The sequence below is a fragment of the Scyliorhinus torazame genome, chromosome 14 (assembly GCF_047496885.1).
Source record: "Scyliorhinus torazame isolate Kashiwa2021f chromosome 14, sScyTor2.1, whole genome shotgun sequence".
In the NCBI taxonomy this organism is placed as follows: Eukaryota; Metazoa; Chordata; class Chondrichthyes; order Carcharhiniformes; family Scyliorhinidae; genus Scyliorhinus; species Scyliorhinus torazame.
In genome coordinates, this window is record NC_092720.1 from 175,713,455 (window position 1) to 175,727,129 (window position 13,675).

The 13,675-nt window shown below is 43.2% G+C and overlaps 4 non-coding genes across 4 annotated transcripts; all 4 read right to left on the bottom strand.

The window, feature by feature from the left end:
• Positions 1–289: 289 nt before the first annotated feature.
• Positions 290–363, bottom strand: trnan-guu (transfer RNA asparagine (anticodon GUU)). Its single transcript has one exon. It is a non-coding gene; the product is annotated as a tRNA-Asn (tRNA).
• Positions 364–4,042: 3,679 nt separating this feature from the next.
• Positions 4,043–4,116, bottom strand: trnan-guu (transfer RNA asparagine (anticodon GUU)). The gene has a single exon. It is a non-coding gene; the product is annotated as a tRNA-Asn (tRNA).
• A 5,653-nt stretch (positions 4,117–9,769) lies between these two features.
• On the bottom strand, positions 9,770–9,842 carry trnan-guu (transfer RNA asparagine (anticodon GUU)). Its single transcript has one exon. It is a non-coding gene; the product is annotated as a tRNA-Asn (tRNA).
• Positions 9,843–13,513: 3,671 nt separating this feature from the next.
• trnan-guu (transfer RNA asparagine (anticodon GUU)) lies at positions 13,514–13,587 on the bottom strand. Its single transcript has one exon. It is a non-coding gene; the product is annotated as a tRNA-Asn (tRNA).
• Positions 13,588–13,675: the final 88 nt, after the last annotated feature.

Sequence of the window (13,675 nt, forward strand, 5' to 3'; positions counted from 1 at the left end):
CCGTCTCACACTCTTTGATCTAAAGAGAAAAATCTAGGCCCCTTTCGTTCCACTGTTGCTGTCAGGTGAATGTCTCTCCATGGTGGTTCAAATTCATATTGATTAAACCTTTGGATGCGAACTGACTGTTTGAAATCATAAAGACAGCATTTGGCGTGTTTAAAATTGGAACCGGAGAAAATAAATCAAATCAACGGGGCATGAAATATAAAAAGCATCAAGGTGGTGATTCGATCCCACAGAGGGACGAAGTATACAAAACATTTCAGCCTCGGGAGGAATATCATTTCGTCTTCGGGTGGGATTGAACCACCAACCTTTCGATTAACAGCCGAACGCGCTAACCGATTGCGCCACAGAGATGACAACTGCTCTCGTTACTCGAATAAACATGACAAATAATGATGGAAACAATCTCATCCTGGCCACGTCAAAAGAGCAAATTATTGTCCATGCACAAATCTGGAACAAAAACACAAAAGGTTGGGCAATCTCCGCAGGTCTTACAGCATCTGAGAAGTCAGAACGGAGTCTGTGGTTCAAGACAGGGTGACTTTGTGTTACAGAACAAAGACTACACCATTATCCGTAGCCCTGTCAATAACGCGCCTCCAGCCTTTTTCATTCGAGCCATTTTTGTATTTTCTGCTGCCAGATATTCGCAGTGAAACTACAATAAAACTGTATTTTCTGATGTGCAGTTAGGACAGTTTTCTTAGTTTCTAAATATCAGTTGATTTCTCATTGTAACCAAAGGAAATGTGTCTTGACTGTCGACGATCAGTCGGGAAGCGCCCTTCGTTCTCCCCGGTGTCTCTTTCTCGAAGTGTTTCCCAACATTCACAAACCTAGTGCTTGATTTTCGTGTGTTGCTTCGTATCCTTTTCTCCACTGCCAAGTGGCTCTATTTCTCAAAATTCTGCCCACTCCTCACTGCTTCATGACCAGATGTCAGGAAATTCATTTCCATGGAGGGACTATCGAGACCAAGATTATTCTCCGCGTATAAAGAAGGTTCAGAGGGTATTTGGTTGAGACACTTGAAAGTTTTGGGTGAATAGCCGAAGAAGCTGATGTAACAAATTGAGAGAGACTGTTTTCACTTGCAAAAATAAAAGACCCGGAGGAGTATGATGGATGAAAATAGTTAAAATATAAAACAGTGATCTGAGGAGATTCTCGTATTGCCAACAGTTTGAATTCAGGTGCCTCTCACAGGAGCAGAAACATGCACTCAGTTGTGACCCGCTTTAAAGAGGCCTTACACAGAGAATTCCGCACCCGTTAATTTTCGAGATACACATTAACTTACCGCTGTTGTGACTCGGAGTCGAAGCGAGGTTGATGCAGCCACAGCGCAAAGTACTAACCACCAGACGATCACGACGCCACACGTTCCCGCCGAGATGCACAGTGACTGCCGATGTACTTGATCATCAACTGTTTGGAATCTATCATGGCCAACACTTTATGACTCTCTCATTACAAGTTTCGTAGATACACAGTTTGGATACCTCAACATTGGTTCCAGGGTAATGTTCCTGCAACAAGGGTATATACATTTTAACCCACGCTGATAAAAAGAACCGCTATAATAGATAACACATAACAATTTCGACATTCAGCCCAAATATATGGCATTTGGACTTTCTCCCGTCTCTGCATCGATTTTCTCCGCCTGCTCGAGGTCCCTCCCATAGTCCAAAGATGTGAAGGTTCGGTGGATTGGCCATGCTAAAGTGTGCCAGATTGTCCATAGACTAGCAGTTTCGCTGGATTGGCCAAGATCAACGTGCCAGGTGACTGGAATTCTACGGAGGAGCTTGATCACGAAGACCCCTGCTGATTTTTTAAAAACCATTTCATTCTGTATCCCTTTCCTCTCATTCCTGAATATTGTCAGTGCAAACCAACTTTCTCTCTATTTCTACGTCTCAACATCTCCTCCCGCATACCAGTTGAACTTTGGAGCGTCTCTCATTCGCCGTCTCGCACTCTTTGATCCAAAGAGAATAATCTAAGTTCCTTTCATCCCACTGTTGCTATTGGGTGAATGTCTCTCTATGGTAATTCAAATTCATATTCATTAACCCTTTGGATGCGAACTGAATGTTTAAAATCAGAAAGACAGAACTTGGCGTGTTTAATATTGGAACCGGAGAAAATAAATCTAAAACCGGAGAAAAGAACCCTAACCCTAACCCTAACCCTAACCCCAACCCTAACCAATCTGGAACAAAAACACAAGATGCTGGGCAATCTCAGCAGGTCTGACAGCATCTGTGGAGAGAGAACGGAGTCTGTGTTTCAGGCCACGTTGATTATGTGTCACAGAACAAAGACCACGCCATTATCCATAGCCCTGTCAATAACGCCCTCCAGCCTTCTACATTCGAGCCATTGTTGTATTTTCTGCTTCCAGATATTCGCAATGAAACTATAATTAAACTGTATATTCTGATGTGCAGTAAGGACAGTTTTCTTAGATTCTAAATATCAGTTGATTTCTCGAATCTTTCTAACCAAAGGAAATGTGACGTCACTGTCGATGAGCAGTCGGGCAGCGCCCTTCGTTCTCCCCGGTGTCTCTTTCTCGAAGTGTTTGCCAACATTCACAAACCTAGTGCTTGATTTTCGTGTGTTGCTTCGTATCCTTTTCTCCACTGCCAAGTGGCTCTATTTCTCAAAATTCTGCCCACTCCTCACTGCTTCATAACCAGATGTCAGGAAGTTCATTTCCATGGAGGGACTATCGAGACCAAGATTATGCTCCGCGTATAAAGAAGGTTCAGTGGGTATTTGGTTGAGACACTTGAAAGTTTTGAGTGAATAGCCGAAGAAGCTGATGTAATAAATTGATAGAGACTGTTTTCACTTGCAAAAATAAAAGACCCGGAGGAGTATGATGGATGAAAATAGTTAAAATATAAAACAGTGATCTGAGGAGATTCTCGTATTCACAACAGTTTGAATTCAGGTGCCTCTCACAGGAGCAGAAACATGCACTCAGTTGTGACCCGCTTTAAAGAGGCCTTACACAGAGAATTCCGCACCCGTTAATTTTCGAGATACACATTAACTTACCGCTGTCGTGACTCGGAGTCGAAGCGAGGTTGATGCAGCCACAGCTCAAAGTACTAACCACTATACGATCACGACGCCACACGTTCCCGACCAGGTGCACAGTGACTGCTGATGTACTTGATCATCAACTGTTTGGAATCTATCATGGCCAACACTTGATGACTCTCTCATTACAAGTTTCGTAGATACACAGTTTGGATACATCAACATTGGTTCCAGAGTAATGTTCCTGCAACAAGGGTATATACATTTTAACCCACGCTGATAAAAAGAACCGCTATAATAGATAACACATAACAATTTCGACATTCAGCCCAAATATATGGCATTTGGACTTTCTCCCGTCTCTGCATCGATTTTCTCCGCCTGCTCGAGGTCCCTCCCATAGTCCAAAGATGTGAAGGTTCGGTGGATTGGCCATGCTAAAGTGTGCCAGATTGTCCATAGACTAGCAGTTTCGCTGGATTAGCCACGATCAACGTGCCAGGTGACTGGCATTCTCCGGAGGAGCTTGATCACGAAGACCCCTGCTGATTTTAAAAAAACCATTTCATTCTGTATCCCTTTCCTCTCATTCCTGAATATTGTCAGTGCAAACCAACTTTCTCTCTATTTCTACGACTCAACATCTCCGCCCGCATACCAGTTGAACTTTGGAGCGTCTCTCATTCGCCGTCTCGCCCTCTTTGATCCAAAGAGAAAAATCTAAGATCCTTTCATCCCACTGTTGCTATTGGATGAATGTCTCTCTATGGTAATTCAAATTCATATTCATTAACCCTTTGGATGCGAACTGAATGTTTAAAATCAGAAAGACAGAATTTGGCGTGTTTAATATTGGAACCGGAGAAAAGAAATCAAATCAACGTGGAATGAAATATTAAAAGCACCAAGGCGGTGTTTCGATCGCACAGAGGGACAAAGTAAAATGCGGTTCACGCGGGGTGGGATAACATTCCGTCTCTGGGTGGGATCGAACCACCAACCTTTCAGTTAACAGCCGAACGCGCTGACCGATTGCGCCACAGAGACGACAAATGCTACTTCAGCTCCAATAAAAAGGCCAATTTAAGATGGACACAGTCTCATCTTGTCCACATCGTAACAGTTCCTTCTTGTTGATGCACCAATCTGGAACAAAAACTCAAAATGCTGGGCAATCTCAGCAGGTCTGACAGCATCTGTGGAGAGAGAACGGAGTCTGTGTTTCAAGCCAGGTTGATTATGTGTCACAGAACAAAGACTACGCCATTATCCGTAGCCCTGTCAATAACGCCCTCCAGCCTTCTACATTCGAGCCATTGTTGTATTTTCTGCTTCCAGATATTCGCAATGAAACTATAATTAAACTGTATTTTCTATTGTGCAGTAAGGACAGTTTTATTAGCTTCTAAATATCAGTTGATTTCTCGAATAATTCTAACCAATGGAAATGTGACGTCACTGTCGATGAGCAGTCGGGCAGCGCCCTTAGTTCTCCCCGGTGTCTCTATCTAGAAGTGTTTCCCAACATTCACAAAACTAGTGCTTGATTTTCGTGTGTCGCTTCTTTTCCATTTTCTCCATTGCCAACTGGCATTATCTCCCAAAATCCTGCCCGCTCCTCCTCATTGCATCATGACAGGTGTCAGGAAATTCATGGAGGTGGAGGGACCATCCAGACCAAGAATATTCTCCGCGGAGACAGAAGGTTCCGTGGGTCTTTACTTCAGACACTTGAACATTTTGGGTGAATGGCCAAAGAAGCTGATGCAGCAAATTGAGAGAGACTGTTTTCACTTCCAACCAGACAAGAACCTGAGGAGTATGCTTGCTGATAATAGTTAAAATAAAAAACTGGGAGCTGAAGAGATTCTCGTATTCACAAGCGTTTGAATTCTGGAGCATCAAACAGGAGCAGAAGCATGCACTCAGATGTGAGCCCGTTTTAAAGAGTCCTTTCCTCAGAGAATTCCTCATCAGTTCATTTGCGAAAAACTCATCAAATTATCGCTGCCGTGACTCTGAATCGAAATTGCTGCGGCCACAACGGATAGCACTAACCACGAGACGATCACGGCGCCACACGTCACCAGTGAAGCATGTCTGTAACTGTCGATGTACTTGGTCTTCAACTGTTTGGAATCTATCATGACGCACAGTTTATGACTCCCTAAAAACAACTTTAGTAGATACACAAGTTTGGATGCCTTAACTTTGGTTCCATAATAATGTTCCTGCAACAAAGATAATTAACCGGGCTCATAAAAATAACAATGCAATGGCTATAATATATAATACATAACAATTCCGATATTCATCCCAAACTTATGGTATTTGGACGTTCTCCCGGTGTTTGCATCGGTTTTCTCTACCTGCTCGAGGTCCCTCCCGCAGTGCAAAGATGTGAACGTTCGGTGTATTGGCCATGCTAAAATGAGCCAGATTGTCCATGGATTAACAGTTTCGCTGGATTGGCCGTGATCAATTTGCGGGATTACGGGTATTCTACGGAGGAACTTGGTCTCTTTGTCTCTTGCTGATTTTTTGAAACGATTTCTCCCAGCATTCCTTTCCTCTCATTCTTGAATATTGCAAGTGCAAACTAATTCTCTCTCTATTTCCACGATTGACTTTCTCCGCCCAAATACCAGTTGCGCGTTGCAGTGCCTCTCATTCGCCGTCTCACACTCTTTGATCTAAAGAGAAAAATCTAGGCCCCTTTCGTTCCACTGTTGCTGTTAGGTGAATGTCTCTCCATGGTGGTTCAAATACATATTGATTAAACCTTTGGATGCGAACTGACTGTTTGAAATCATAAAGACAGCATTTGGCGTATTTAATATTGGAACCGGAGAAAATAAATCAAATCAACGTGGCATGAAATATAAAAAGCACCAAGGCGGTGATTCGATCCCACAGAGGGACGAAGTATACAAAACCTTTCATCCTCGGGAGGGATATCATTTCGTCTCTGGGTGGGATTGAACCACCAACCTTTCGGTTAACAGCCGAACGCGGAAAACGATTGCGCCACTGAGACGACAACTGTCACGTCACTCGAATAAACATGCCAAATTATGATGGAAACAATCTCATCCTGGCCACGTCAGAAGAGCAAATTATTGTCCATGCACAAATCTGGAACAAAAACACAAAAAGTTGGGCAATCTCGGCAGGTCTTACAGCATCTGAGAAGTCAGAACGGAGTCAGTGGTTCAGGACAGGGTGACTTTGTGTTACAGAACAAAGACTACACCATTATCCGTAGCCCTGTCAATAACGCTCCTCCACCATTTTACATTCGAGCCATTTTTGTATTTTCTGCTTCCAGATATTCGCAGTGAAACTATAATAAAACTGTATTTTCTGATGTGCAGTTAGGACAGTTTTCTTAGTTTCTAAATATCAGTTGATTTCTCATTCTAACCAAAGGAAATGTGTCTTGACTGTCGACGGTCAGTCGGGAAGAGCCCTTCGTTCTCCCCGGAGTCTCTTTCTCGAAGTGTTTCCCAACATTCACAAACCTAGTGCTTGATTTTTGTGTGTTGCTTCGTATCCTTTTCTCCACTGCCAAGTGGCTCTATTTCTCAAAATTCTGCTCACTCCTCACTGCTTCATGACCAGATGTCAGGAAATTCATTTCCATGGAGGGACTATCGAGACCAAGATTATTCTCCGCGTATAAAGAAGGTTCAGAGGGTATTTGGTTGAGACACTTGAAAGTTTTGGGCGAATAGCCGAAGAAGCTGATGTATCAAATTGAGAGAGACTGTTTTCACTTGCAAAAATAAAAGACCCGGAGGAGTATGATGGATGAAAATAGTTAAAATATAAAACAGTGATCTGAGGAGATTCTCGTATTCACAACAGTTTGAATTCAGGTGCCTCTCACAGGAGCAGAAACATGCACTCAGTTGTGACCCGCTTTAAAGAGGCCTTACACAGAGAATTCCGCACCCGTTAATTTTCGAGATACACATTAACTTACCGCTGTCGTGACTCGGAGTCGAAGCGAGGTTGATGCAGCCACAGCGCAAAGTACTAACCACTATACGATCACGACGCCACACGTTCCCGCCGAGATGCACAGTGACTGCCGATGTACTTGATCATCAACTGTTTGGAATCTATCATGGCCAACACTTTATGACTCTCTCATGACAAGTTTCGTAGATACACAGTTTGGATACCTCAACATTGGTTCCAGAGTAATGTTCCTGCAACAAGGGTATATACATTTTAACCCACGCTGATAAAAAGAACCGCTATAATAGATAACACATAACAATTTCGACATTCAGCCCAAATATATGGCATTTGGACTTTCTCCCGTCTCTGCATCGATTTTCTCCGCCTGCTCGAGGTCCCTCCCATAGTCCAAAGATGTGAAGGTTCGGTGGATTGGCCATGCTAAAGTGTGCCAGATTGTCCATAGACTAGCAGTTTCGCTGGATTGGCCAAGATCAACGTGCCAGGTGACTGGCATTGTACGGAGGAGCTTGATCACGAAGACCCCTGCTGATTTTTTAAAAACCATTTCATCCTGTATCCCTTTCCTCTCATTCCTGAATATTGTCAGTGCAAACGAACTTTCTCTCTATTTCTACGACTCAACATCTCCGCCCGCATACCAGTTGAACTTTGGAGCGTCTCTCATTCGCCGTCTCGCCCTCTTTGATCCAAAGAGAAAAATCTAAGATCCTTTCATCCCACTGTTGCTATTGGGTGAATGTCTCTCTATGGTAATTCAAATTCATATTCATTAACCCTTTGGATGCGAACTGAATGTTTAAAATCAGAAAGACAGAATTTGGCGTGTTTAATATTGGAACCGGAGAAAATAAATCTTAAATCGGAGAAAAGAACCCTAACCCTAACCCTAACCAATCTGGAACAAAAACACAAGATGCTGGGCAATCTCAGCAGGTCTGACAGCGTCTGTGGAGAGAGAACGGAGTCTGTGTTTCAAGCCACGTTGATTATGTGTCACAGAACAAAGACTACGCCATTATCCATAGCCCTGTCAATAACGCCCTCCAGCCTTCTACATTCGAGCCATTGTTGTATTTTCTGCTTCCAGATATTCGCAATGAAACTATAATTAAACTGTATATTCTGATGTGCAGTAAGGACAGTTTTCTTAGATTCTAAATATCAGTTGATTTCTCGAATCATTCGAACCAAAGGAAATGTGACGTCACTGTCGATGAGCAGTCGGGCAGCGCCCTTCGTTCTCCCCGGTGTCTCTTTCTTGAAGTGTTTCCCATCATTCACAAAACTAGTGCTGGATTTTCGTGTGTCGCTTCTTTTCCATTTTCTCCATTGCCAACTGGCATTATCTCCCAAAATCCTGCCCGCTCCTCTTCATTGCATCATGACAGATGTCAGGAAATTCATGGAGATGGAGGGACCATCCAGACCAAGAATATTCTCCGCGTATACAGAAGGTTCCGTGGGTCTTTACTTGAGACACTTGAACATTTTGGGTGAATGGCCAAAGAAGCTGTTGCAGCAAATTGAGAGAGACTGTTTTCACTTCCAACCAGACAAGAACCTGAGGAGTATGCTTGCTGATAATAGTTAAAATAAAAAACTGGGAGCTGAAGAGATTCTCGTATTCACAAGCGTTTGAATTCTGGAGCATCAAACAGGAGCAGAAGCATGCACTCAGATGTGAGCCCGTTTTAAAGAGTCCTTTCCTCAGAGAATTCCTCATCAGTTCATTTTCGAAAAACTCATCAAATTATCGCTGCCGTGACTCTGAATCGAAATTGCTGCGGCCACAACGGATAGCACTAACCACGAGACGATCACGGCGCCACACGTCACCGGCGAAGCATGTCTGTAACTGTCGATGTACTTGGTCATCAACTGTTTGGAATCTATCATGACGCACAGTTTATGACTCCCTAAAAACAACTTTAGTAGATACACAAGTTTGGATGCCTTAACTTTGGTTCCATAATAATGTTCCTGCAACAAGGATAATTAACCGGGCTCATAAAAATAACAATGCAATGGCTGTAATATATAATACATAACAATTCCGATATTCATCCCAAACTTATGGTATTTGGACGTTCTCCCGGTGTCTGCATCGGTTTTCTTCCCCTGCTCGAGGTCCCACCCGCAGTGCAAAGATGTGAACGTTCGGTGTATTGGCCATGCTAAAATGAGCCAGATTGTCCATGGATTAACAGTTTCGCTGGATTGCCGGGATCAATTTGCGGGATTACGGGTATTCTACGGAGGAACTTGGTCTCTTTGTCTCTTGCTGATTTTTTGAAACGATTTCTCCCAGCATTCCTTTCCTCTCATTCTTGAATATTGCAAGTGCAAACAAACTCTCTCTCTATTTCCACGATTGTCTTTCTCCGCCCAAATACCAGTTGCGCGTTGCAGTGCCTCTCATTCACCGTCTCACACTCTTTGATCTAAAGAGAAAAATCTAGGCCCCTTTCGTTCCACTGTTGCTGTTAGGTGAATGTCTCTCCATGGTGGTTCAAATCCATATTGATAAACCTTTGGATGCGAACTGACTGTTTGAAATCATAAAGACAGCATTTGGCGTGTTTAATATTGGAACCGGAGAAAATAAATCAAATCAACGTGGCATGAAATATAAAAAGCACCAAGGCGGTGATTCGATCCCACAGAGGGACGAAGTAGACAAAACATTTGATCCTCAGTAGGGATATCATTACGTCTCTCGGTGGGATTGAACACCAACCTTTCGGTCAACAGCCGAACGCGCTAACCGATTGCGCCACAGAGACGGCAACTGCTCACGTCACTCAAACAAACATGCCAAATTATGATGGAAACAATCTCATCCTGGACACGTCCTCAGAGCAAATTATTGTCCATGCACAAATCTGGAACAAAAACACAAAAGGTTGGGCAATCTCGGCAGTTCTTACAGCATCTGAGAAGTCAGAACGGAGGCTGTGGTTCAAGACAGGGTGACTTTGTGTTACAGAACAAAGACTACACCATTATCCGTAGCCCTGTCAATAACGCGCCTCCAGCCTTTTACATTCGAGCCATTTTTGTATTTTCTGCTTCCAGATATTCGCAGTAAAACTATAATAAAACTGTATTTTCTGATGTGCAGTTAGGACAGTTTTCTTAGTTTCTAAATATCAGTTGATTTCTCATTCTAACCAAAGGAAATGTGTCTTGACTGTCGACGATCAGTCGGGCAGCGCCCTTCGTTCTTCCCGGAGTCTCTTTCTCGAAGTGTTTCCCAACATTCACAAACCTAGTGCTTGATTTTCGTGTGTTGCTTCGTATCCTTTTCTCCACTGCTAAGTGGCTCTATTTCTCAGAATTCTGCCCACTCCTCACTGCTTCATGACCAGATGTCAGGAAATTCATTTCCATGGAGGGACTATCGAGACCAAGGTTATTCTCCGCGTATAAAGAAGGTTCAGTGGGTATTTGGTTGAGACACTTGAAAGTTTTGGGTGAATAGCCGAAGAAGCTGATGGAACAAATTGAGAGAGACTGTTTTCACTTGCAAAAATAAAAGACCCGGAGGAGTATGATAGATGAAAATAGTTAAAATATAAAACCGTGATCTGAGGAGATTCTCGTATTCACAACAGTTTGAATTCAGGTGCCTCCAACAGGAGCAGAAACATGCACTCAGTTGTGACACGCTTTAACGAGGCCTTACAAAGAGAATTCCACACCCGTTCCTTTCCGAGATACACATTAACTTACCGCTGTCGTGACTCGGAGTCGAAGAAGGTTGCTGCAGCCACAGCGAAAAGTACTAACCACTATACGATCACGACGCCACACGTTACCGCCGAGGTGCACAGTGACTGCCGATGTACTTGATCATCAACTGTTTGGAATCTATCATGGCCAACACTTTATGACTCTCTCATTACAAGTTTCGTAGATACACAGTTTGGATACCTCAACATTGGTTCCAGAGTAATGTTCCTGCAACAAGGATATATACATTTTAACCCACGCTGATAAAAAGAACCGCTATAATAGATAACACATAACAATTTCGACATTCAGCCCAAATTTATGGCATTTGGACTTTCTCCCTTCTCTGCATCGATTTTCTCCGCCTGCTCGAGATCCCTCCCACAGTCCAAAGATGTGAAGGTTCGGTGGATTGGCCATGCTAAAGTGTGCCAGATGGTCCATAGACTAGCAGTTTCGCTGGATTGGCCAAGATCAACGTGCCAGGTGACTGGCATTCTACGGAGGAGCTTGATCACGAAGACCCCTGCTGATTTTTTAAAAACCATTACATCCTGTATCCCTTTCCTCTCATTCCTGAATATTGTCAGTGCAAACGAACTTTCTCTCTATTTCTACGACTCAACATCTCCGCCCGCATACCAGTTGAACTTTGGAGCGTCTCTCATTCGCCGTCTCGCCCTCTTTGATCCAAAGAGAAAAATCTAAGATCCTTTCATCCCACTGTTGCTATTGGGTGAATGTCTCTCTATGGTAATTCAAATTCATATTCATTAACCCTTTGGATGCGAACTGAATGTTTAAAATCAAAAAGACAGAATTTGGCGTGTTTAATATTGGAACCGGAGAAAAGAAATCTTAAATCGGAGAAAAGGACCCTAACCCTAACCCTAACCCTAACCAATCTGGAACAAAAACACAAGATGCTGGGCAATCTCAGCAGGTCTGACCGCATCTGTGGAGAGAGAACGGAGTCTGTGTTTCAAGCCACGTTGATTATGTGTCACAGAACAAAGACTACGCCATTATCCATAGCCCTGTCAATAACGCCCTCCAGCCTTCTACATTCGAGCCATTGTTGTATTTTCTGCTTCCAGATATTCGCAATGAAACTATAATTAAACTGTATATTCTGATGTGCAGTAAGGACAGTTTTCTTAGATTCTAAATATCAGTTGATTTCTCGAATCATTCTAACCAAAGGAAATGTGACGTCACTGTCGATGAGCAGTCGGGCAGCGCCCTTCGTTCTCCCCGGTGTCTCTTTCTCGAAGTGTTTCCCATCATTCACAAAACTAGTGCTTGATTTTCTTGTGTCGCTTCTTTTCCATTTTCTCCATTGCCAACTGGCATTATCTCCCAAAATCCTGCCCGCTCCTCTTCATTGCATCATGACAGATGTCAGGAAATTCATGGAGATGGAGGGACCATCCAGACCAAGAATATTCTCCGCGTATACAGAAAGTTCCGTGGGTCTTTACTTGAGACACTTGAACGTTTTGGGTGAATGGCCAAAGAAGCTGATGCAGCAAATTGAGAGAGACTGTTTTCACTTCCAACCAGACAAGAACCTGAGGAGTATGCTTGATGATAATAGTTAAAATAAAAAACTGGGAGCTGAAGAGATTCTCGTATTCACAACCGTTTGAATTCTGGAGCATCAAACAGGAGCAGAAGCATGCACTCAGATGTGAGCCAGTTTTAAAGAGTCCTTTCCTCAGAGAATTCCTCATCAGTTCATTTGCGAAAAACTCATCAAATTATCGCTGCCGTGACTCTGAATCGAAATTGCTGCGGCCACAACGCAGAGCACTAACCACGAGACGATCACGGCGCCACACGTCACCGGCGAAGCACGTCTGTAACTGTCGATGTACTTGGTCATCAACTGTTTGGAATCTATCATGACGCACAGTTTATGACTCCCTAAAAACAACTTTAGTAGATACACAAGTTTGGATGCCTTAACTTTGGTTCCATAATAATGTTCCTGCAACAAGGATAATTAACCGGGCTCATAAAAATAACAATGCAATGGCTATAATATATAATACATAACAATTCCGATATTCATCCCAAACTTATGGTATTTGGACGTTCTCCCGGTGTCTGCATCGGTTTTCTCTACCTGCTCGAGGTCCCTCCCGCAGTGCAAAGATGTGAACGTTCGGTGTATTGGCCATGCTAAAATGAGCCAGATTGTTCATGGATTAACAGTTTCGCTGGATTGGCCGTGATCAATTTGCGGGATTACGGGTATTCTACGGAGGAACTTGGTCTCTTTGTCTCTTGCTGATTTTTTGAAACCATTTCTCCCAGCATTCCTTTCCTCTCATTCTTGAATATTGCAAGTGCAAACAAACTCTCTCTCTATTTCCACGATTGTCTTTCTCCGCCCAAATACCAGTTGCGCGTTGGAGAGCCTCTCTTTCGCCGTCTCACACTCTTTGATCTGAAGAGAAAAATCTAGGCCCCTTTCGTTCCACTGTTGCTGTTAGGTGAATGTCTCTCCATGGTGGTTCAAATTCATATTGATTAAACCTTTGGATGCGAACTGACTGTTTGAAATCATAAAGACAGCATTTGGCGTGTTTAATATTGGAACCGGAGAAAATAAATCAAATCAACGTGGCATGAAATATAAAAAGCACCAAGGCGGTGATTCGATCCCACTGAGAGACGAAGTATACAAAATAAAGCATCCTCGGGATGGATATCATTTCGTCTCCGGGTGGGATTGAACCACCAACCTTTCGGTTAACAGCCGAACGCGCTAACCGATTGCGCCACAGAGACGACAACTGCTCTCGTTGCTCGAATAAACATGCCACATAATGATGGAAACAATCTCATCCTGGCCACGTCATAAGAGCAAATTATTGTC